A 22,258-nucleotide genomic window follows, 5' to 3' on the forward strand; every position below is an offset into this window, starting at 1 on the left:
AACGCGGGGCAGGCCGAGGCGGTGCCACCCACGGCCCGCGAGCGGGTCAAGCGCGGTCGGCGTGACTGTCCCTTTAAGGAGTCCCCCCCCCTCCCGGCCGCGCTCCGGGCTCGCCTCCCGCGGGGCGTGCGGCCCTGTCGGCGGCGCGTGCGTGCTGGCAGCCGTCGGCCGGCGGGGCCTCCCAGGGGGCGGTCCCCGCGGCGCGACGCCGGCGCTTGTTGCGTGCGCGCCTGGCCCCGCCCCCGCCCGCCCCTTCCCCTCCCCCCCCGCGGTCCTCCCCCGCCCGCGCGGTACAGCTGGGCCAGTGACGCGGGAGCCGCCGCCGCCGCCGCCGCCGCGTTCCATTCTCCTGAGCCGCCTCCTCCCGCAGCTCCGGCCCGCGCCAGCCAGACAAGGGCACGCAGGGCCTCGCCGAGACCCGAGAGGGCTGCGGGCGCGCGCAGGCGGCGGAGCGGATCCCGGCGCCGCGGACGCTTGGAGCCCCCCTCGCGGAGGTCGCCGCGCCGTCCCCGGGTGAGTTGTCAGCGCGCCGGGCCGGCATTGTGTCACCCGAGCGCCCGGCCGCCTGTCAGGGGCGCGGGGCCGGCGCGCACGCACGCCGGGGAGCCGCGGCCGGCCGACCGCCCGGAGGCTCCCCGCTGTCACCGCGCCGGTCGCGCGCGGGGCCGGGAGGGCGGCCGGCGCGGCGGTGCGGAGGCCGCGGGAGGAGCGGCGGGCGGCCGGGCTGCGGCCGGGCTGCGGCCGGGAGCTGGGGGCGGCGGGGGGCGGGGGGCCGCCTGGCCTCGCCCGCCGCGTGCAGGGTCGCGCTCCCCGGCCGGCGGCTCGCCGGAGAGAAGCTGGACGGAGGCCCCCTCTCTACCTCTTACTTCCCCCCCGGCCGACCCCGGCGGCGGGCCCTGCGGGGCGGCGGTGGATTTTCCGAGGAAATCTGGGAGTCCGTGTGTGGGAGCATCGGAGCTTGCTGGAGCCCTCCCCGCGCGCCTCGTCTGCTCTTTAACCCTAAAAAAAAAAAAAACAAAAAAAAAACTTTATTATCCGGGCTGAGACTCCCCGAAACCACTTCCTGTTTAGCTCTTTTTTTTTTTTTTCTACTCCTGGTTTTTAGGGACTCCAAATAATAGTGTAGGTGTGACCCTCCCGCATAGTGTGGCTGCGGGCTGCTGAAGTGGAAAGTTACCTGTAACGAGATTAGCATGGGGTGGGGGTGGGGGTGGGGGTGGGGGACGGTGGGACCCAAGAGGGAAAAGGCGTCAAAATCAAGGCTTTGGCTGTTAGGTGGAGGTCCATGCCTTAGCCAAGAGGCCTAATCCTGCAGCTCCCGCTGCATGTATGTGGTCTCGGGGCAGGCGGCCCGCTGGGCTTTGTTGCCCTTGCTAACAGGGTTTGTGTGTGCTCTGTACCGAGGTGCAGTGAAACTACCTGGTTCACTGAGCTGCGGGCGTTTGCGCCCTTCCTAGATCTGCAGAGATAGGAGGGGTGTCTTTGCATCCTTTGCGGGGGGGGGGGGGGGTTAACACATTTTCTTGATCTTTTCGTTCCTCTGGTTTAAAATGTATGTATGAAGGATGCACACACCTTTTCTGTTTTGGGAATTCCACACCCAAATTGTCACCATCTAGTGGAGGCTAGTATAGACATGTTCTTGGCATTGAGTTCTCAATATTCTGGGCTTCGCATTTTTTTTTTTTTTAAGATTTTGTTTATTTATTCATAGAGACACACAGGGAGAGGTAGAGACACAGGCAGAGACACAGGCAGAGGGAGAAGCAGGCTCCATGCAGGGAGCCCGTCGCGGGACTCGATTCCAGGTCTCCAGGATCACACCCCAGGCTGCAGGCGGCGCTAAACCGCTGTGCCACTGGGGCTGCCTGGCTTTGCATTTTTTTAGCTAGATGCATATTCAACCAGAAATGAAAATTTTCACAGTTCGGTTGGGTGTAGGGGCAGGAGTAGGTCTGCCTCCCCCTCAGTAAAGGAGGTGTTTACTAAAGCAACAGTAATAGCAAATGATAGGAACAGTTCTGGAGGACTGTGTACCATGTTTTGTGCCAAGAACTTTACTTTCTTGGTCTCATTTAATAACAGACTTTTGTGGTAGATATTGTTATCCCCCCCCCCCCCTTTTTTTGCAGTTGAAACCAAAATCAAACAAATAACTTGCCCAAGGTCACAAAAATAGCTCATGGTAGAGCCCACATTTTAACTGCTAGATTATACAGTTAGCTTCTAATTTGCTTACCATTTAGTGAAATTGAAACTGGTGTCTTTCTAGAAGCTTTTCAAAGCATTACTTCTTCAAGCTCTTTCTCAGATCTGGAGCATCCATAACTCTCCAAGGTACATTTATGGTATGTGCACAATATTCATATGTTTATTCATTTTTTCATTCAGTATTCTCAAGTATTTATGTGATACAGAATGTATGCCAGGCTTAGATGGCATACACAGTAAGGTATTGAGGTATTGAGGATACTGTAACGCATAGCATAACCATGTCCTCGTGGAGTTCACAGCCTTTAAGTTGGTGTATTTTGATTTATTTTAATTTTAAGTGGTAACCATGTGCTGCTTAGGGACCTTCTTTCTGTCTAGTGAGTTAAATTGGAGGACACTACTGATAATGAGGCCTGATAGGACTTCCTGTCCACAGAATGACTTGGATACTGTAGTAGAAGTGGCATATTAAACAAATCCTCACCTATAGTTAGATGGGGACAGAGCTGGGTGCTCAGAGTAGGGCTGTAAACTGCCCCCTCCCCTGTCAAGTATTTAAACCCTGAGACCAAACCCAGTGTCAAATGGCACAGTTCAGCCTATTTGCTGCGGCCTGCTTTCTCAAAGCCCACAATTTAGGCATCAGAAAGAAGGAGAGGAATTAGGTGTTACAGATAGGGGCTGGCAGAGAGGAGACCTCAGCACTTTGGTTTCCTGGCAGGTCTCCATCATGTGGTGACTGAACTTGCGCTCTTATATAATGGTGCATCTTCTGGCAGGGGATTTCCTCCTTCGCTGTTGCTGGGGCTGTAGTTTCTACAGCTGCCCTCCCACTCCATATACCTATATGCACCCTCCAAAGGTAATAATTCACTTGCTCCTTAAAAGTAAAACTTATTTCAAGTTTATTGCTATTAATACCGAATACTAAGCATTATTTCACTCTCTCTATGCCTCCATGCTTTTCTATAGCCCAGATAAAAACTTGCCTGATGTTTTACATCTTTCCTTGTGTACTTTTCCCATATCCTTAGCTGTTTTGACCACCAAGTAACTACAGTTGACTCTTAAAAGAACACAGGTTTAGAGGCACTGACCTCTATGCAGTCAAAAATCCATGTATAACTTTTGATTTCCCCCTAAATTTTGCTAATAGCCTACTGTTGACAGGAAGCCTCACTGATAACATAAATTGTTTATTAACACTTATTTTATATTTATGTGCATTATATACTGCATTCTTATAAAGTATGATAGAGAAAAGAAAATGTTATTAAGAAAATCACTAGAAAGAGAAAATAAATTTATAATACGGTACTGTAAAAAATCTGCGTGAAAGTGGACTCATGCAGCTTAAACCTGTGTGGTTCAAGGGTCAACTGTACTGGTGTCTGGCTGTGGGCTCAGAGAATTACAATATCTTTTAAAAAATTAGTGAGTCATGTAAGCTTCCTCATTTCTGTACTAAAACAAGTGTACTGTGGAGAAGCCTTTAGCAGAGCTGCCTGTGGACAGAGAAGACGACCAGAGAGCTCATGTGCTGTTTGTCCTCTACTTCCACATGTACCAAGAGGCAGCAGGACTGTAGTGCCCACTTATAGGCCTGCACTGCCCACTTGAAGGCTTGAATGTCAGCAGATCCACTGGTACTGGTTGTATAATTGCCATCCTTGAAGCATTTTACTGAGCTCCTGAATTAACGTGATCTTCTAGTTGAAGTTAAAAAGCAGGATTCATTGTCCCTTTTTTCTCTTCCTGGACAGTAAGGAAGTCTGCTTTAGGGACATTCCCTTAAGCAATAGGGGAAAGAACAAATAGAGAAAGAAGCCTGGTGCCTTTTTTTTTTTTTTTTTTTTTTTTAAATATTTAGAAGCAGATATTGCTTGGATGCAGACTTGAGTGTTGAGTATTAGGACAGGTGGGTTAAGGGTAGACACTGGGACAAGTGTATATATGATAATAGAAACTCTTGCTCCTGGTTTCTCCTCAAGATGGCTTCAATCTAGGGGCCACCCACACATCCTACCATAGTGAGATTTCATTTAGTGGAATGATTTTAAAAAATTAATATTCTTAAGTTATGTTGCCACATTTCAGGAGACTTAAAAACTAGAGCAGTGAGAAATGATGCCTGTAATGTGGGAGGGCTATTTCACATCAGTGGAAATGAAGGCTGCAGCTTGAGGTTTGGGGCTGGGGGTTTGTGTGTTTAAAGCTGCAACAGCTGTGAATCTGAGACCAATGAAGCAATTCCAGGACAGCGTTGGGGTGACTGTCCTTGAGCATCAAGATCTGTTCACTCCCACTCTGGCTGGGATTCAAGGCAACAGCCATTGTTCCCTTGGATGCTTGTAAGTTTGTGTCTTTGTGTAAAACCTTTATTTGACAAAGTGGAGGCACTGGGGAAAGAGATACCTCTTATAAGGCTTAGGTTTTAGCAGCAAAACCTGTCAGGCATCTGTAGATGTTTCCTTTGTGCTCCTGTGTCTGTGATGGTATCCTTTTTCTTTCTCTTTTAGTCCTTTGGCCTAGAAACCAGCAGGGTTCCTCTTGTTTGCACTCTGATTCTTAACCTGAGTGTGGAAGTCTCCACTCTGCTGGTAGACCTCCAGTGGTGCTGAGCTGGGTCAGTTCAGCTGTGAAAGGCCACCTGTGCTTCTGTCAGGGTGTGGGGACGCTTGAGTCTGTGAAGGTACTGGTATAGCAATAGCAGAAAACGCCCCAATTGTAGTGAGAACTGGACAGGTTTCATAGGCTCCTGTGTTGCCTGTGATATATTCTCCTTCCTGGGCCCTTGTATCTCAGAAAAGAAAAATAGCACCCTTGAAACATCTGAAGGCTGCATGCCAAGAATTTATGCAGTATTCCAGAAACAGGATATTATTGAAACGTTTTCTCAAGCAGAAACAGATGTAGTTCCCCGTTACTGTGGCCAGTGTTAGTGGATTGTTATAATTACCTGATAGTGGTGTGTCCTCCCTCTACTTCTGCCCCCCCCCCCCCCCATGTGCAAGTGTTATACTTTTCTTTTTTTTTTTTTGGTAGCACCCCATTGCTTTATTTAGGGAAAGTTAGCCTGGGTTCCCGATGACAGTAATAGGTTCTCAGGGGTTTGCAGACAGCGGAGGTGGTGACTGACAATTCTTTATTACTCAGAAGAGGATCTTTTGTGTTGAAAAATTCAATGACTCAGGATTCTTTTCTGCTGTAGTTGGAGATTGGACATAAAACCTTGGAGAAGAGGTATAAATAGGGGCACTTTCCCAGCCTCTCCTTTCTTACCATCCTTTCTTACAGAGGGGGAAAGTCTCATCTTTCCAAATCCAACCTCCTGCCAGCAGTGACTTGCCTTCACCCACAGAAGTTTAAGATCAGAGCATGGAGTTGGCCTCTGTGTAGACACTCTGCTAGATTTTTGGCTAGACTAGGCTTCAGTTTCTCACAAAGCCAGTAAAATGAAATTGGCTTCTGGGAATAGGATAGGACTGTTTATCCCATTCTTCCTTCTTTGGGCTCTTCTCAGTTGATCTCAGTAAACTAAGTGGGTGGAAGTTTAAAAAAGGGAACTTGAAAAAGAGAACAAGGTGATTTTGCTTATTTTGCATTTTAAGTGGTAGCCTAGGCTGTCTGAGGGAAGACTGGGGGCCACTTTTTTTTTTTTTTTTTTTAAATTAACACACTGGGGACAAGATTACAGAAAGCTTGGAAAATAGGGGGAAGAAAAAAATCACCATGATTCTACCGTCCTGCCACAAACATCATTTCCATCTATTCTCTGCTTTCTTTCATTTGGAAATCCCTGCATTAAATTTTGTATTTTTTTTCATTTAGCATACCATATTTTTCTGTAATGACATATAGCTTATAATTATTTATTAATGGCTTTGTAATATTCCATCAACTAGATCAGTGGTGGCTGACAGCCATCGCCATATTCTAATTTTAGAACATTTTCATCACCCCCAAAAGAAACTCCATTAGTAGTCAGTCCCTGTTCCTCACAATCTCTGTAGCCCACAGGCACCACTAATCTACTCTCTATAGTTTACCTATATGGACATTTCACATAAATAGAATCACACAACATGTGGTCTTTAGAAGTTGCTGAATGATGAGCACCAAGGAGCACGCTTGATGGGATGAGCATTGGGTGTTATTTAGCACTTTCTTTTTTTTTTTTTTTTTTTTTAATTTTTATTTATTTATGATAGTCATACACAGAGAGAGAAACAGGCAGAGACACAGCCAGAGGGAGAAGCAGGCTCCATGCACCGGGAGCCCGATGTGGGATTCGATCCCGGGTCTCCAGGATCGCGCCCTGGGCCAAAGGCAGGCGCCAAACCGCTGCGCCACCCAGGGATCCCAGCATTGGGTGTTATTACTGTATGTTGGTAAATTGAATTTAAATTAAAAAATGTAAAAAAATAAAAATATAAGGTTGGTTTCTTTCACTTAGCATAATGTTGTTGAGGTTTATCCATAATGTAGCATGTATTAGTACTTTATCCCACTTTATTTCTAAATAATGTGTTGTATAGTTAGATCACATTTTGTTTATCCATTCATCAGCTAATGGACATTTGGATTATTTCTCTTTTTGATTATTATAAATAATGTTGCTGTGAATACCCATGTAGAAAGTTTTGTGTAGACATATGTTTTTATTTCTTAGGGAGATATATTCTTTTTTTAAGGGAGATATTTTCAAAGCTGCATCTATATTTCTCCTTTGCAGTTAGCATTTTGGTTATGCAGTTTGAGGAAAAACAGTGTTATAGCAAAAACTTTTGATTCTATGTCATTGAGGTTATTGCCCTGAATTAGGAAAAGATGCTACTCTTTGCTAATTAGGAAAAAGAAAAAAATGAAGAATTATGTGTGTAAAAATACAATAGCATTGTTTCTAAATCTTTGGTGCTGAACTTTAAAAAGTGGTGGGAATTTACAGATTGCAATAGTGCCTACATTCAGTGCACATGTACTGCTGCTTTAAAAAAATTTTTTTTCAGCATGAAGCCTCAGTTCTAAATCGCGTCATTGTGTTTTATGGAGTGAACTTTACCATGAACCCCACAGAGCCTTCCTTATCACATGTAATTTATAGTTCTCAGAAGCTTTTCCTTTTCTTATGAAACATTCCATGCCAGCATTCTGTGCACCTGCTTAGAGGCTTCTGCTAGGCTGGGATGGAGAGCCAACCTTCAAGGTAGAGGGAAGGGAGAGGGACCCTGAGTGTGGTTTAAATGTAGGTCTGAGAAAGCCTGCTCTTCAGAACAGCTTTTATAGGGCTTTTACTCATGGACCTTAGTTGTACCTGGGGTTAAAAATCTAGATCATGCCAGACACAAAGAGGACCAGATGGTACTGCTGGGAGTGTCATTTCCTCTACACGATCTGCTCCTGGCTGGTTTCACACCATACCAGCCATATTACTGAAATAATGCGGAGCCTCCTCTTGCCCTTGTCCTAAGTGGATCTACTAACATTCGTGGTCAGTAGCTGCTCTTGCTTTTCTTACTCCTTCTTCTTCTCCTCCTTTCTTACTCCTTCTACTCCTCCTTTGTTAGTGTCTCCTAGGTCACTACCAGAAGCTCTTGAAAGTATGCCTGTACAGGCCACCTCATTTTTTTATTAGAGGATCAAGATGGTTCCACACCAGAGAAATGTGGGGCACAAGGCACATGCCTTTTGTCCAAGAAGCCAGATAAAAACTAAGAACTTGAGTTATCTTCTCCTGTATCTGTATTACCTTCAGCTGTACCTGGAGCCAAGCCCAGGGATTTCCTTCCAGAAAGTTCTTGCCTGTGTGTGTGTGTAAATGTGTATGAATGCTGATATAACTTCCCTGACAAAGTTTTAGAGTTTCGGAGTGTGCTTTACTTGGTAATGCAAATTCTGTTCCCAAGTGTTAGGAGTCTCAAAAGGCTGAATGGGAAGATAAAGTTTTTATCTGAAGATTCAGATTTTTTAGGGCTCCGGAACCCTAGTCTAGTTGCTCTTTCTAACTGCTGTATGATCAACGTCTCTCTCCTTTGGGCTTGTCTCATTGGAGTCCAGGGTAGTGTGTGGTTCGTGTTGTTAGGAACAAATTCGTGTCTTTTCTGTGATTGTGGTTTTGAACCTAATAGTGAAATTACAAAGAGGAATGAGTCTTTAAATTCAGTTCTTCTGAGGAAGAACAGTTGTTAAAATGGGTGCTATTGTGCTTAGGCTGGGCCTGCTTAACTGTTTTATTTATTTTAGAAGCCAGGGCTCCAGATCCCTAGTCTAGTTGCTCTTTCTAACTGCTGGTGCTATTGTGCTTAGGCTGGGCCTGCTTAACTATTTTATTTATTTTAGAAGCCAGGGCTCCGGATCCCTAGTCTAGTTGCTCTTTCTAACTGCTGTATGATCAACGTCTCTCTCCTTTGAGCTTCTCTCATTGGAGTCCAGGGTAGTGTGTGGTTCGTGTTGTTAGGAACAAATTCGTGTCTTTTCTGTGATTGTGGTTTTGAACCTAATAGTGAAATTACAAAGAGGAATGAGTCTTTAAATTCAGTTCTTCTGAGGAAGAACAGTTGTTAAAATGGGTGCTATTGTGCTTAGGCTGGGCCTGCTTAACTATTTTATCTCTGTATTGTGTTTCCTTGCGGTTCATAAACACCACATGCTCTAGGCCAATAGGATGTGTTCTCTGAGTCATTTTCCCCTTTGGGTACCCATTGCCCGGGTGGGACAGTGACAGGTGCTGGTGGCATCCTAGATGTAGTAGGACTTGCTAATGATTGGAAACATGCTGTCTGGGAGGGTTGATGCTCCCTTCCCCCACCCCACTAGCAGTCTAAAACCCTTTGACAACTGCAGTGTGACTACACATCTCTAACTGTGTCACTTATCAGTCCAGAAGGAACCAGTCTTCTTGGGCTGAGGTCATATATGCTAGCTTTCTCTACCTTGGAAAGCCAGTGAGCAGTTTCGTGCTCAGTGGGTAGTGCTTTTGCAGTTGGCCCACTTGAGACATTTTTAGCGAATTAACAAGTAGTATATTAGCTAGTCCACACCTTTATCAATCCTTGATTCTCATCCAACAGCCAGGTGGAAACTGCCGTGGGAAGGCCATCTACCTCCTTGTTTCAGTCCTGTGGGGATTTTGTTTGTTACATAGCGGGATGGCAAGAAAAACAGGCTCTGGATTTCATAATAGTTCATTGGGCCATCTTTGTTTCCCCTTTACATGCACCTTCTAGTCATAATAGTTTGTAAGCTGATGATCTCGTTGGTCTCTGACCAACCAGGCTGGTGGGAGTCAGATAGATGGTTAGTGCAGAGACCAAAAGGAAGTAAATCTGGTCATTTCTTTGGCAAGTATTTAGTGAATGCCTGTGGTTGGATTAGGTATATGGTTGTAAATAAAGAACAAAATGGACACAGTTTTTGCCTTCATGGCCTTCACAGTCCAGGGGCATACCCATGGTTATTTACTTGAGGGTAGTATTGGAGGAATCTGTTGTGCAAAGTAGACTTTCAATTTGATACTCTGAAGGAATTGCTCTGACTTTTTCAGTGACATATGTGCTCCATCCAGCAATCAAGTTGGAAGAGAGGTAGGCTGGAAAAGTATTTTTGGAGAATCCTCTTGGCCTTCCAGGTGAGAAAGCAAATAATTGCTTTTCCCTGCAGAGTAAGCTCCATCTAGGAGTTTAGTTTCCTGTTTATGGGCTTTATTTAACCAATCAATTTTTAGTGTGGAAATGTTTTCAGACCCTGAAATACCTTTTTTTTTTTTTTTAAATTAAGAAAAGCAAGTGTGGGTTCCACGGTGAGAAATTGGGAGGAGGGAAATAGAATCAGTAGTGTGAATTCTTTAGGGAATATGTTTTTTTCTTCCATCTCCTCCAAGTGTCAAAACAAAAATTTTTTTTAAAGATTTTATTTATTTATTCATGAGAGAGAGAGAGAGACAGAGACACAGGCAGAGGGAGAAGCAGACTCCATGCAGGGAGCCCGATGTGGGACTCGATCCCGGGCACCCAGGATCAGGCCCTGGGCTGAAGGCGGCACTAAACTGTTGAGCCACCCAGGCTGCCCCCAAGTGTCAATTTCAGATGTAAATATTGACTTGTGCTATCTCTTGATCTGTCTGTGGCTTTATAACCTGCTGGTACAGCAAAGGATCTAATACAATACTGGCATACATAAGCCTCCCAATAAGCACCTAACCCCATATATTTTACCTCTATGGGTAGCTATCTCTGTGTTGGTCCAGGTTCTAGGCTGAGGTTGGGAGTTACCTGAGGTCAGTGACTGTCTTGTCCACTTCTTTGTACTCAGCTCCTGGATTATTTGGTTGGTTGATAAGTGGTTGACCAGGGATAGAGGATTAAAATCAGTCAATAGAATGAGAGGGCAAAGTGACTTTGAGCCCGTGAACTGTGATGACAAGGAATTAAAGAGTGGTATTGATATGTAGAAAATTCTATGAAAATTATATGAAATTCTGGAAAGAGACATTTGGAGGGAGGCCTAGTTTGAGTGAAAAACAAATATAAACAAGATGATAAAAAGCGGTTAACATTCACCAACTTCACTCTGACTGGTAGCAGGAAAAGAAGACTGCTCAGAGTCTGCAGAGGTGGGAGGAGGTGAAGGAAAGAGAGGGTGCTGGAGGTTCTTCCAAATGTTTTAGCAAGACCAGTGAAAACCAAACTACAGGACCCCTTAAGAATTTGGTTCCAGGGCGCCCAGATGACTCGGTCAGTTAAGCATCTGCCTTTGGCTCAGGTCATGATCCCAGGTGGCTGGGATCCAGCCCCATGTTGGGCTCCCTGCTCAGTGGGAAGCCTGCTTCTTCCTTTCCTTCTGCCACTACCCCAGCTCATGCTTTCTTTCTTGCTCTGCTGTCTCTGTCTCTATCTCAAATAAATAAATAAAATCTTAAAAAAAAAAAAAAATTTGGTTCCAAGACCAGAGTTACCCCTGCTAATTATCAGGCCCAGATTTTTGTTTCTAGAACTCTATCTTTTAAAAACCTCAGGAGGCATCATTGATCATGGCCTAAATCCAACCTACAAGTGTGTATCTACGTTTGGCCTTATTTACTTAATATATTTTTAGCATCCACTGTGAATCTGGTTGCAGTCAAGGAAGTAGTTAGTAGGATGGCTTGTTTCTGTTTGTTCTCCAGAACTGTGTTCTTTTGGGAGTGGTTCTATTATTTCTCAAATTATAAAATGTAATTGTGTGGGTCATCTCCTTTGAAGGTCTCTGCATGCTTTTGGAAAATCACATCTCAAAGAAGGCCAGCTCTCTACAAATGCTCACTGCTTTTCTTGGATATATGTGAGCAACAGCAGAATGAACAGATTTCATAGCCTTTGTCTTAGTAAAACTTTCTGTGACTAGCAACAAGGTAGGTATTTTTCAAGCAGTGTATCTGAATTCATTTATTAATTGAACAAGTATTTATTGAATGCTCTTTCCCATTTAATCATCTCTCCATAGGGATTCTTTGTAGCACACAGACTAACAAATGTTCTACGGTATTTATTTTGGCTTGTCTTTTCCACTCAGATTTTAAGCCCCTTGAGGATGGAGGGTCTGGTTTAAGTCTCCGCTGTGTTTACTATGCAGGCTGGGCATCCATATTAATAGCAATACAGATTTCTTCATTTTACAAAGGGCTTTCAAGTAAGAAGTCCTATAATACTGTGAGGAAGATTTTTTTTTTAAAGATTTATTTATTTATTTATTCATGAGAGAGACAGAGAGGCAGAGACATAAGGCAGAGGGAGAAGCAGGCTCCCTGCAGGAGCCCAATGCGGGACTTGATCCCAGGACCCCAGGATCACAACCTGAGCCAAAGGCAGACACTCAACTACTGAGCCACCCAGGGGTCCCACTGTGAGGAAGATTATAGTCCCATTTTACAAATGGGAAAGCCAAGGCCTTCGGAAACCAGTAGATGTTTAGCAGCTACTGTGCTTCTAGTAAATAGTGACCCTGAGTCAGCTGGGGGCTCAGGCTGTATCAAACATTGGTACCTCATGCTGGGAAATAGGAAACCTCCTGGAATTGCAGACTTGATAAATCTCGACTTTCTCATGAAAAACAATACAGCAACCCTTTCCTGTTCTGCTACCCCATCTCAGCATAGGTACTCTGAAGGTCAGCATGTTTTTGTGTACGGTTGGGACAAAAATGTAGAAGTATACAAATCTTGAAAGGTGGCTTTCATCTCCTAAATAGGGAAAAGCATTCCTATATTGTCCAAGGGGCTTTTATTTTTATTTTTGGAGGAGGGGAGAGGCCATAGGGTCAAAACCCTGGTATCTAGAAAACCGTGCAGTTTGGGGTTATTAAAAAGTCCATTTGAGGGTAAGCCAGAGAAGTTGTTCTGAGTTCTTTGAGTCTTAAGGATTCTGATGGGGATTTTGAGCAACTCTGTAAACGCTGTTTCCAAAGGGGGACAGTCTTCACCTGAGAACTTGTGAAAGCTCCTATAGGAACATCCTTCCTTTTTCTGCCGATAAAGGGATGTTGGGTCTCCTGTAGGCAAGGCTTGACCTCCTCTTCCCCATTGTCCTGCCCTTGTTTTCAGAGGCAAAGATGAGTCTGTGTGGGCAGGGAGGAGGTTGGAAGTGAAGGTCCCATTTCACCCATGACAGCTTAGATTTAGAGAAACATAAAGCAGTGCTGATGTTATTGGGGCAGGGTGTGCTTGGACAGCCCTGTCTGTTTTTTTCCATGTAGTTAGGAAAGTGGAGGAGTAAGACTGGCTGTGGGCCAGGCAGTTTCCCCCTTTCCTGTGGTGAATGAAAATGGGCGATTGTTTTAAGAAGTGGGAGGCAAATGAAAGATAGCAGCCCTGGTACTCAGACTAACCACGCTTTCACTGTCAGCTCAGCCATTTTCCAGCTGTATGCTTGATCAAGTTTAACCTCTCTCGTCCTTATTTTTGTCATTTGTAGAATGGGGATGATATTGTTAACACTGCCTGTCTCCAGAAAGGTAGCTACCAAAATATTAATGATTATTTGCTATGGGGCTGATGAAGGGGAACAGGAAAATGGTAACTTTTTAAGCTTTCTTTTTCTGTCATTCGGATTTTTGACTGTTGGCACATATAACTTAAAAGTACTCCCTCATGGGATTATTATGAAAATCAAATAAAGTGGGATATTTATTTATTTATTAAAGATTTTATTTATTTATTCATGAGAGACACACACAGAGAGAGAGAGAGAGAGAGAGGCAGAGACACAGGCAGAGAGAGAAGCAGGCTCCATGCAGGGAGCCCGACATGGGACTCGATCTCGGGTCTCCAGGCTCACCCCCTGGGATGAAGGCAGAGCTAAATCGCTGAGCCACCAGGGTTGCCCTAAAATGGGATATTTAAAACCAGGTACAGTACCTGGCAACTAAAAAAATACTCAAATGGCAGTCTGTTTGGGGAAGAAGTGATACTAATATTAATTCATGGTCAACCCTTGCTTTTGTAGCGTTAAATTTTCAGTCTGTCCTGTGTGGCTTTGGGTAGTCTCTTTGTTAAGCCACCGGTTTCTTCAACTGAAAATGGGGGTTTATAGTAATGTTTACTATGCATGGGGGCTTGGAGGAGACATATCAAGCAGTTAGCCTGGTATCTGGCATGTGGTTAGTGCTCAGTAAATTAACTGTTATCAGTTGTTATTCTCACAGCTATACTGGAAGCAAGGTGGAGTTATGCCCACTTCAGAGTTACAGAAAGTGAGGCACAGAGTCATTTGGTGACTTGTCTTGAGGCCATGTTGAGTTAGCGGAAATGGCCTTCTCTGTTAACTGCCCTCCTGCTGGAGTCCACACCAACAGTCCTTAGTCTGCTTACCTCTTCTTCCTTCACCCTGGAAGGCCTGCACAAGGATGGGCTTAGCCTCCCTAGGGGAAGACCTCTCTCTGTACCACTTTGGTACTGCCTGTGATTTCCCTCCTGCTCCAGAAAGAACTGTCTGCCTGTTTGTGGGACTGAATGCTTGAGTTGAAGTTAGACTTGATGGGAAATAGATTTTGAGCTTTGCTGCTGTGGGCTTATGTTCTGTATATTCACATTTGCCTGGGGAGGGAGGGCAGTTGGGGGGGGGGGTACCCTGGGTGATTCCTGCCCGGAATTGTTTCCAGAAAGTGGGAGTTCCTCATCACCAAACTTAGGGGGTCAGAGCTAATGCCACCAGTTCCTCACGTTGGGTTTGTATTACACTTTTCACCCTGTGTCTTTGGTTTTCTCTTAATCAGACTTTACAACATTTGCCTTGTTCTCTTCTTCATAGGATTCATGAAGTACTTACCATTTGATGAATAATACAAGCAACTCAATGTCAAAAGTTTTACCCATCTAAATTTGCCCAGTGAGTATGGGTATTTATACAGACTTTTGCACTTCATAGTTTTTATGTTGTTTTCATGTGTTTCAAATACACCCTTTTCCAAATTTGCATTTAGTGGTGGCTGGCAAACCTTGTAGTCTATTTTGGAACATATACTTGTTGTAGTATTGCATTCACATTGTATAACTCCACATCAGGATCTGAAGGGCCCTGCTGTTGAGGCAGTCACTTTTCAGTACTTACTACCAGTCAAGTCTGTGCACCTCTAGACAAGTCTGCTCTCATTCCCAGCTTGCTTTCTTTCATTATTTGTGGCTACATAAAGGCCTCCAGTGCTTCCTGTTGGCTTGGCAAAAGGAAGATCCTTGGAGGAGCTTAAAGGCCTTGTGGAAGGGACCCTCTTAATTTTGGCTAATTGCAGAATGAGACTCTACAGTGGAGAAGCTACCCTTGCACCCACTTTACGAAAGCCCCTCTAAAATACAGTTGTTGGGACACCTGGGTGGCTTAGTGGTTGAGTGTCTGCCTTCAGCTCAGGGCCTGATCCTGGGGTCCTGGGATCAAGTTCCACGTACGGCTCCTAGCAGGGAGGCTGCTTCTCCCTCTGTTTCTCTGCCTCTCTCTCTCTGTGTCTCTCATGAATAAATAAATAAAATCTTAAAAAAAAAAAAAACAACAAGTTGTTCAGGCTGTTTATCATGTTTCTAGAGTATTTATCTGGTTTTTGAAGACAGACCTGCTTAAGTTGATTCTGGTTGATGTCTGGAAGTGAGTTGGAATGTATGCCCACTTCAGAGTTACAGGAAGCAAGGCACAGATTAATTTGGTGACTTGTCTTACGGCCATATGTTGAGTTAGCCAGGGCGATGCCTGGAAGATTTGGAGGAGATGCTTATAAAAGAACCAAGCTCTGGGTTTATTTCAGGCCTAATCATTGAACTTGCAGGAGCAGCTTCCGCGCACTGGGGAGAGAGGAATGGCACACTGCCTTTGGAGCTGTCATCTAGGATGCCACCTTTTGGGAACCATATTGTAGGCAGTCTTTGGCCTATGTGAAGTCGTGCCTGGGCCTTATCAGAAATGAACCAGATGGTGTTTCTAGTGAAACTGGCAGCTGTTCTTGCTGACAGAATTAATTAAACATTTTTACATGTAAATGTGGAATTATGGGAAGCTTTCTTTTGGGGTTTTAGTCGCATGTGAAAGTGCTGCCCTTACCTTACAGAGGCCTTTATTTCCCCCTTGCTTCTGGCCACAAGTGACTCTCAGCTCTGTGTCTTCCTGTTCCCTCTGGTTACTTTCATCACCAAATGGCCCATTTGTGGTGGGGAGGTTTTAAGGTAACCAGTCTTCTCTATAGTGTAATTTGAAGGTTGCTGATGAGACCTTGTCCCAGAATGTACCTGCTACATGGATAACACTGGTGACTAAAATGTTCATCATTTGAGTTACTCCTTTCAGTTGAGACATTTGGATGTAGCACATATGATACCTAGAAACAGTGATAGTCAGAGTCATGGCGCCTAGGAAAGAAAGAAGAAAGTGGAGAGTAGGACAAGGTAGGAAGTACTGAGTGCATGGTGTGTGCCAGGTACTATACTTTTGTGGCTTGTCTTCAGTTTCTAGATCAGAAAAGCTCTAAAGCTCAGAAAAGCTCTTTTTTTTTGTTTTTAAAGTCGACAGCTTTTATTATAATTCACGTATTATTTCATAGGGAAAATAACTAGGAACGTAATAGCAAACGGGTCAGAGTTGGACCCAAAACAAAAAGCACCAAAACCCCCCCCACAAACTGTAGGTTTGTACACGTCGCTCTATTTACATCAGGAATAGGCTCTCCCCCACATCAGGCACAGCAGCTGCACTTGTCCGATGCGCCCTTGCAGATGCAGCCCTGGGCACACTTGGCACAGCCCATGGGGCAGCAGGAGCAGCAGCTTTTCTTGCAGGAGGTGCATCTGCACTCTTTGCATTTGCAGGAGCTGGCGCATGTGCAGGAGCCCCCCCGTGGCGCGGGAGCAGTTGGGATCCATGGTGAGAAGAGGCTGCTGGAGTGGGGGCAGCCCGGTGGCTCAGCGGTTTAGCGCCTCCTTCAGTCCAGGCCATGCATGATCCTGGAGACCCGGGATCGAATCCCACTTTGGGCTCCCTGCATGGAGCCTGGTTCTCCCTCTGCCTGTGTCTCTGTCCCCATCTCTCTCTATGTCTCTCTCATGAATAAATAAATAAAATCTTAAACATTTTTTTTTTAAAATCTTTATTTATTTATGATAGTCACAGAGAGAGAGAGAGAGGCAGAGACACAGGCAGAGGGAGAAGCAGGCTCCATGCACCGGGAGCCCGATGTGGGATTCGATCCCGGGTCTCCAGGATCGCGCCCTGGGCCAAAGGCAGGCGCCAAACCGCTGCGCCACCCAGGGATCCCAAATAAATAAAATCTTAAAAAGAAAAAAGAAAACAACCAAAGTGGGGGAAATAAAAAGATTGAGGTATTACTTGGAAGGAAGGGGTATATACTGTTGGATGATGGCAGCTTTTCCCTCAGGGAAACTGTGGGGTTTATTTGGGGTCTGGAAGACCAAATAGTCTCTGTATTTAGGCAGGTGGCAGTTGGCCCCACAGGAAGCCTTTTAATCCCTGGTATTTATAGACTGGCCAGGACTCTACTGAAAGGCAACTCCCATTTCAGATAGGGAAGGCAGCATTATCTGCCTTTGAGATGCTGCATTTATGGATCCCCATTTGGCCCAGCAGGAGGGGCTGGGTTATGCCCCGTTATATTATCTTGGTTCCCTGCTGCCTCAGAGGTTGTGCAAGGACACTTCTGCCATTTACCTCTGAGTGACCTCTGACTGCTCTCTCTCCTGTAGATGCTTCTTTTCTTCTCAAAGATTAATTAGGGGACGCCTGGGTGGCTCAGCAGTTGAGCTTCTGCCTTCGGCCCAGGGCGTGATCCTGGAGACCCAGGATCGAGTCCCACATCGGGCTCCCTGCATGGAGCCTGCTTCTCCCTCTGCCTGTGTCTCTGCCTGCCTCTGTCTGTCTCTCATGAATAAATAAATAAAATCTTAAAAAAAAAAAAAAAAGAAAATATAAAAAAAAAAAAAACAAAGATGAATTGGGATCAGGACTGGGAAAGGTAGCCCTCTTGTCTGTCTGTGTTCGGGGTAGCCAGGCATTCCCTAGAATAATGATTCTGATGTGTCCCCTAACTCCTTGCCACAAGGCTAGAGTTGCTCTGTTGATGGTATGGTCAAACCCTACATTCAGTCCAATTCAACATTGGTTTATTGATTCTTGCTAGTATGTATGGAGGTGGAATACAGAGATGACTGAGATGGTTTTCCAACTCTTAACTCCAAGGAGATATTGAGTAACTGAGCTCCCATGGTCAGACCAGTTCTTCATTATAGCAGGAAATGTCCATACACTTTCAGTCTTGTCTGACTTAAATCCTTATTGTGAGGACTAATTGTAGCAATAATGAATTGAGACTGCTTTGAAAATTATGAAGCTCTAGATTCATGTAAAACTTTTTTAATATTATGAGGTAGACTTATAATAAAAGATAACATGTCGTGGAGTGCTTTCTACCTGTCAGGCACTGTTCTAAGTGCTTTATTTGTATTAACTTGTGTAATCTTCACAGCAGCTTTGAAGTAGGTTGCTTACACCCATTTTATAGTTGTGAGAATTAATGCTAAATTGGATTTAAAAGAACCTTTCTAGAATGGCATGCTGGTACGTAGCAGAGCCAGCCTCTGTTAGGACTGTGGAAATCCAGGAAGAAAGAGCATTCCACCTTAAGGGGAGGGCAGCAGGCAGGGCTTACCCTCGGAGACTAGAAAGGAGCTGGGAAGGGTCAGCCTGGTTCCCAGGAAAGTATTAGCATTTCTTTTTTTTTTTTTTTTTTTTTCTGACATTGTCTTTAATGGGCAGCTCCGGCCACTGGGATGAGTATTAGCATTTCTACATAACTTAATTAAATTACTGAAACCCGTTCTGAACCTGGAGGCATGTTTCTTGTATAGTTATGCAATTGAAATAGATAATTTAAGTCAAGGAAGAAGGATAAAATTGGTGAGCTCACCTATGTGGATGGGCACTTTCTGACATACTAAAACATAGAGCGGCAAACCCTAAAGTAAGTACATCTTTATTCAATTTACACATGAGTACAAAGACCCAGGCAAGGTGCTCTATGTTGGGACTTTAAAGAACAAATATTTAAAAAAAAAAAAAAAAAAAAGAAGGAATTCTTCCCTTTCCAGCCTTTTCCTGTTGAAGTTACTATTAAGGATATCTGAATTTGATCACTAATATGCAGCATATCCATCTTTGGCCGTTCTTTTCCAGAGCAATTAAGCTCATTTTTGAGGCACATTCTAGCTAGTTTATCTCAGCTGTGGACTATTGGAAACAAGCATATATACACATCGTGGAGAGGGCAATCTCTCCATTAGATCCAAATCTGTAAAGAGAGCTCTGGGAGTTAATGTCTTTGAATTTCTGTTGTAGTCCACTCCACTTTCAACAGCTTTTTTTAAACATGCGGTGCCTGTCTCATTAGCAGTTCAGGGGAATTAGCCTTCAACATCTAATGACCTAGTTCCCAAATTTGCAGCAGCTTCAGAAGTTTCTAGAATGCCCCAAAGCAGTGTTTCACAAAGTGTGGTTAATTAGAATTACCTGATCCATCTTACACCTTGGGAATCAGTTCCCTTGTGGGTGAGGTCCTGGCATTCACATATAAAACACTTCCCTTTGCTCAGGTTCTGAAGTAGAGCTACAAAGCCAGGTCCAAGCCCACCTCAGGAGGGTATAGAGCTCTCTTCACGCATAGAGTGTGAACAGTCTTCAAGGCTTCCTGTTTTCTTTTATAATGAATGAGAATTTTGCCTCCTGTTCTATAATACATCCAGGATAATTTTTTTTCAATTTTTATTTATTTATGATAGTCATACACAGAGAGAGAGGCAGATACATAGGCAGAGGGAGAAGCAGGCTCCATGCACTGGGAGCCCGACGTGGGATTCGATCCCGGGTCTCCAGGATCTCGCCCTGGGCCAAAGGCAGGCGCCAAACCGCTGCGCCACCCAGGGATCCCCATCCAGGATAATTTTAATATTTAAAATCAATTACATTAATACAGAATAAATTTGACCCTCTACCGAGATTGTGTGCTTTGGGGTGAGACTGCTTAGTTTGTAATCTTGGTGTCATGAATTGCTAATTGTAATAACCTGGGGCAAGTTACTTAACTTCTTTGTGCCTTGTCTAAAAATGGAGATAGTCCTAATATCTACCTTTTAAGGTTGTTGTGAGGATTAAATCAAATATTACACAGAAAATGTTTAGATCCATGTACAGTAATTAAGCAGTCAAGTGTCTGTTTATAATAATGATGCTGCTGTTACTGTTCTCAGGGTCCACATCACTGGGAGTATGACCACCCCAGTTATAGAAACTATTCCTTTCAGATTGACAAGACATCCCACTCCTTGGTGATACAGCCAGGCCACAGGCTTATAAAAAGGCCTTTTGTGGTCCATAAGAAGCCCAAACAGAAGCACTGAGAAAATGCTTTGCCATAACAGATATTCTCAGGTCACACCCTAGTTTTATTTTAGTTGTTTGAGGTTGTTGTGTGAAGCGTGACTGCTCAAGCTGTCAAAATATGTCACAGGTGGGAGGGAGGTGCTTCTTTAGAAAATGTCAGAGAATCCACCAAGTTGCTTTAACCAATAAGTGTTTTTCATTCAATCTGCACTTCCCCCCCTTTATTCTTGTTTAATAAGAGAGAGGGCTAAATTGCACCTTTCCTTTGTAAAGTATACATCTCAAACTCATTTCCCCTGTTAACTTACTTGTTTTTGAAACATTGAGAAATCTCAAGTTATATTTGTTTCTTGAAGAAAGTTCAGGAAGTGAAGCCTGCTCGCAGTCACAGAGGGAGAAAATCACCTATGGTTTCCCTTCCAGCTCTCACCACGGCTCACCTGTTACCATGCTGTTTCTGTCTAGGGTAGTCAGGGATGGTAGAATGGCCAGAAGGGTCTTGGAGAGAAGGGCCACATTTCTGGGAGCCTCAGTGGCCCTTCTGTGGCTCAGCCTTACAGAGGGCAGCCCCACTTTGGGACAAGCACTTGGCCACCCCCTTGTCTCCAGGGGTCTTCTCCGCCTTCAGAGCAGTTATGTGGAAGGCCAGCCGCTGGTTTCCAATGTGCTGTGAGTTCAGGCATTTGTGGCCTGGTTTTCTGTTGATTCTACTTTCCTGATTTGTGCTCATTTTTCACACAGCTGAGGGTTGGTGCTGAGGGTTCTTGGGCCTCTTTTCTCTATAGGAACTGGTACTGGCTCTCAGGGTGGATGGATGCTTCCCTGTCTCATCCCTCTTCTCTCATTAAATGCAGCTAGGGAGGTTCTGCCTAGAAGGAGAACTCATTGGGTGAGAACACTGCCTCAGGGTTGTTGTTTTTTGTTTTTGTTTTTTAAAAATTATTATTATTTTGACAGATTGAGCACAAGCAGGGGAAGTGGCAGCAGAGGGAGAGGGGAGAAGCAGGCTCCCCGCTGAGAAGGGAGTCCAATGTGGGGCTTGATACCAGGACTCTGGGATCCTGACCCCAGCCGAAGGCAGATGCTTAGCCTCATGAGCCTTCCAGGCACCTCACCTCAGGGCTTTTTAAACATAATACTTCCTTCTCCTTTTCCCAGAATAAGAGCTGCCAGCAAAATTTTAGTGCAGGACTGTTGAGATATATTTATTACTTTTGTGATGGACAAAGGAATTGTCAACTCTTCTCCTTATCGATCCTTTTCACCTCCTTGCAAATGGGAATTACAGGAAATCACAACTAGCTTAAAAGACCATTGGCTGATGGGAAGGATGGAATATGTAATCCCCATTCCCAGAAATAGGAGAATGGCTGAGCTGGTTGACCTTAGCATTTGGTGGTCAAGGGAGTGAAAGCATGGCTTGAAATAGTGTCACCATCTGGGAATTGAAACCCACATCTTCCTGCTCTCTAACTTCTTTGTTATCATGACCCCCTTTCTCTGATCCCCTCTTTTCTAGTCAGTAACCAGCCCCTGCCAATTCTTTCTTCTGTGGGTTTCTGCCACTACCATCCTGACCAGACCTCATCATCCTCTCTCACCAATTAGGCTGCTTTAGTCTCTCTTGCCACATTCATCTCCCATGAACATTGTTCTTATCTCATGAGATTAGGTAAGAGAATGAAGACCTATATATATATGGGAGGTGGAATTAACCATTCCTTTCCATGGTGGCAGTGCCCTTTGAGGGCAAGGACTAAGTATTCTGGTGCCCCTCACATTGTAGGCTTTTAGTAAATACTTTTTCACTTGGCTTAGGTTGTGTCTCTTGCTCAAGAACATTCATGGCTCTCACTACCTACTCATCCAAAGTGGAATTTCTCTGCCTGTTTTTCATGGATGTACAGACTGGCTTTACTCTAAGTATTCAGTTGGATACTTAATACTCTGTAGAATAACTGGAGCCTACAAGGTGATAGATACTAGGGAAGCCCTAAGAATTGTCCTGTGCCCTAGAGGATCTCGAATGGGATTTTTTTCTTTCTGTTTTTCCCTGATTCATGGCCTTTCTCCCTCTCCTTTCCCGACTCCTCTTACTTCAGCCTCCCAGCCCAAGAAATTCCTTCTTTTTCCATGTTTATTCAGCT

At 44.6% G+C, this 22,258-nt stretch overlaps 1 protein-coding gene and 1 pseudogene across 13 annotated transcripts in view; one reads left to right on the forward strand and one right to left on the reverse strand.

Moving 5' to 3' along the window:
- Window positions 1-260: 260 nt before the first annotated feature.
- Window positions 261-22,258, forward strand: part of SUSD6 (sushi domain containing 6) — a 97,483-nt gene continuing 75,485 nt past the window's right edge. For 3 of the 13 annotated variants that reach the window (XM_072761835.1, XM_072761832.1, XM_072761831.1), the window contains exons 1-2: window positions 11,454-11,602; window positions 14,496-14,573. The gene's annotated coding sequence lies outside the window, so the exon portion shown is untranslated. Of the gene's footprint in view, window positions 514-11,453; window positions 11,603-14,495; window positions 14,574-22,258 lie in introns of those variants that run through there. The other 10 variants (XM_072761827.1, XM_072761828.1, XM_072761833.1 and 7 more) reach the window with 8 other exon arrangements.
- On the reverse strand, window positions 16,263-16,600 carry LOC140599391 (metallothionein-2 pseudogene; annotated as a pseudogene).

The sequence above is a fragment of the Vulpes vulpes genome, chromosome 6 (genome assembly GCF_048418805.1).
Source record: "Vulpes vulpes isolate BD-2025 chromosome 6, VulVul3, whole genome shotgun sequence".
NCBI classification, from domain to species: Eukaryota; Metazoa; Chordata; class Mammalia; order Carnivora; family Canidae; genus Vulpes; species Vulpes vulpes.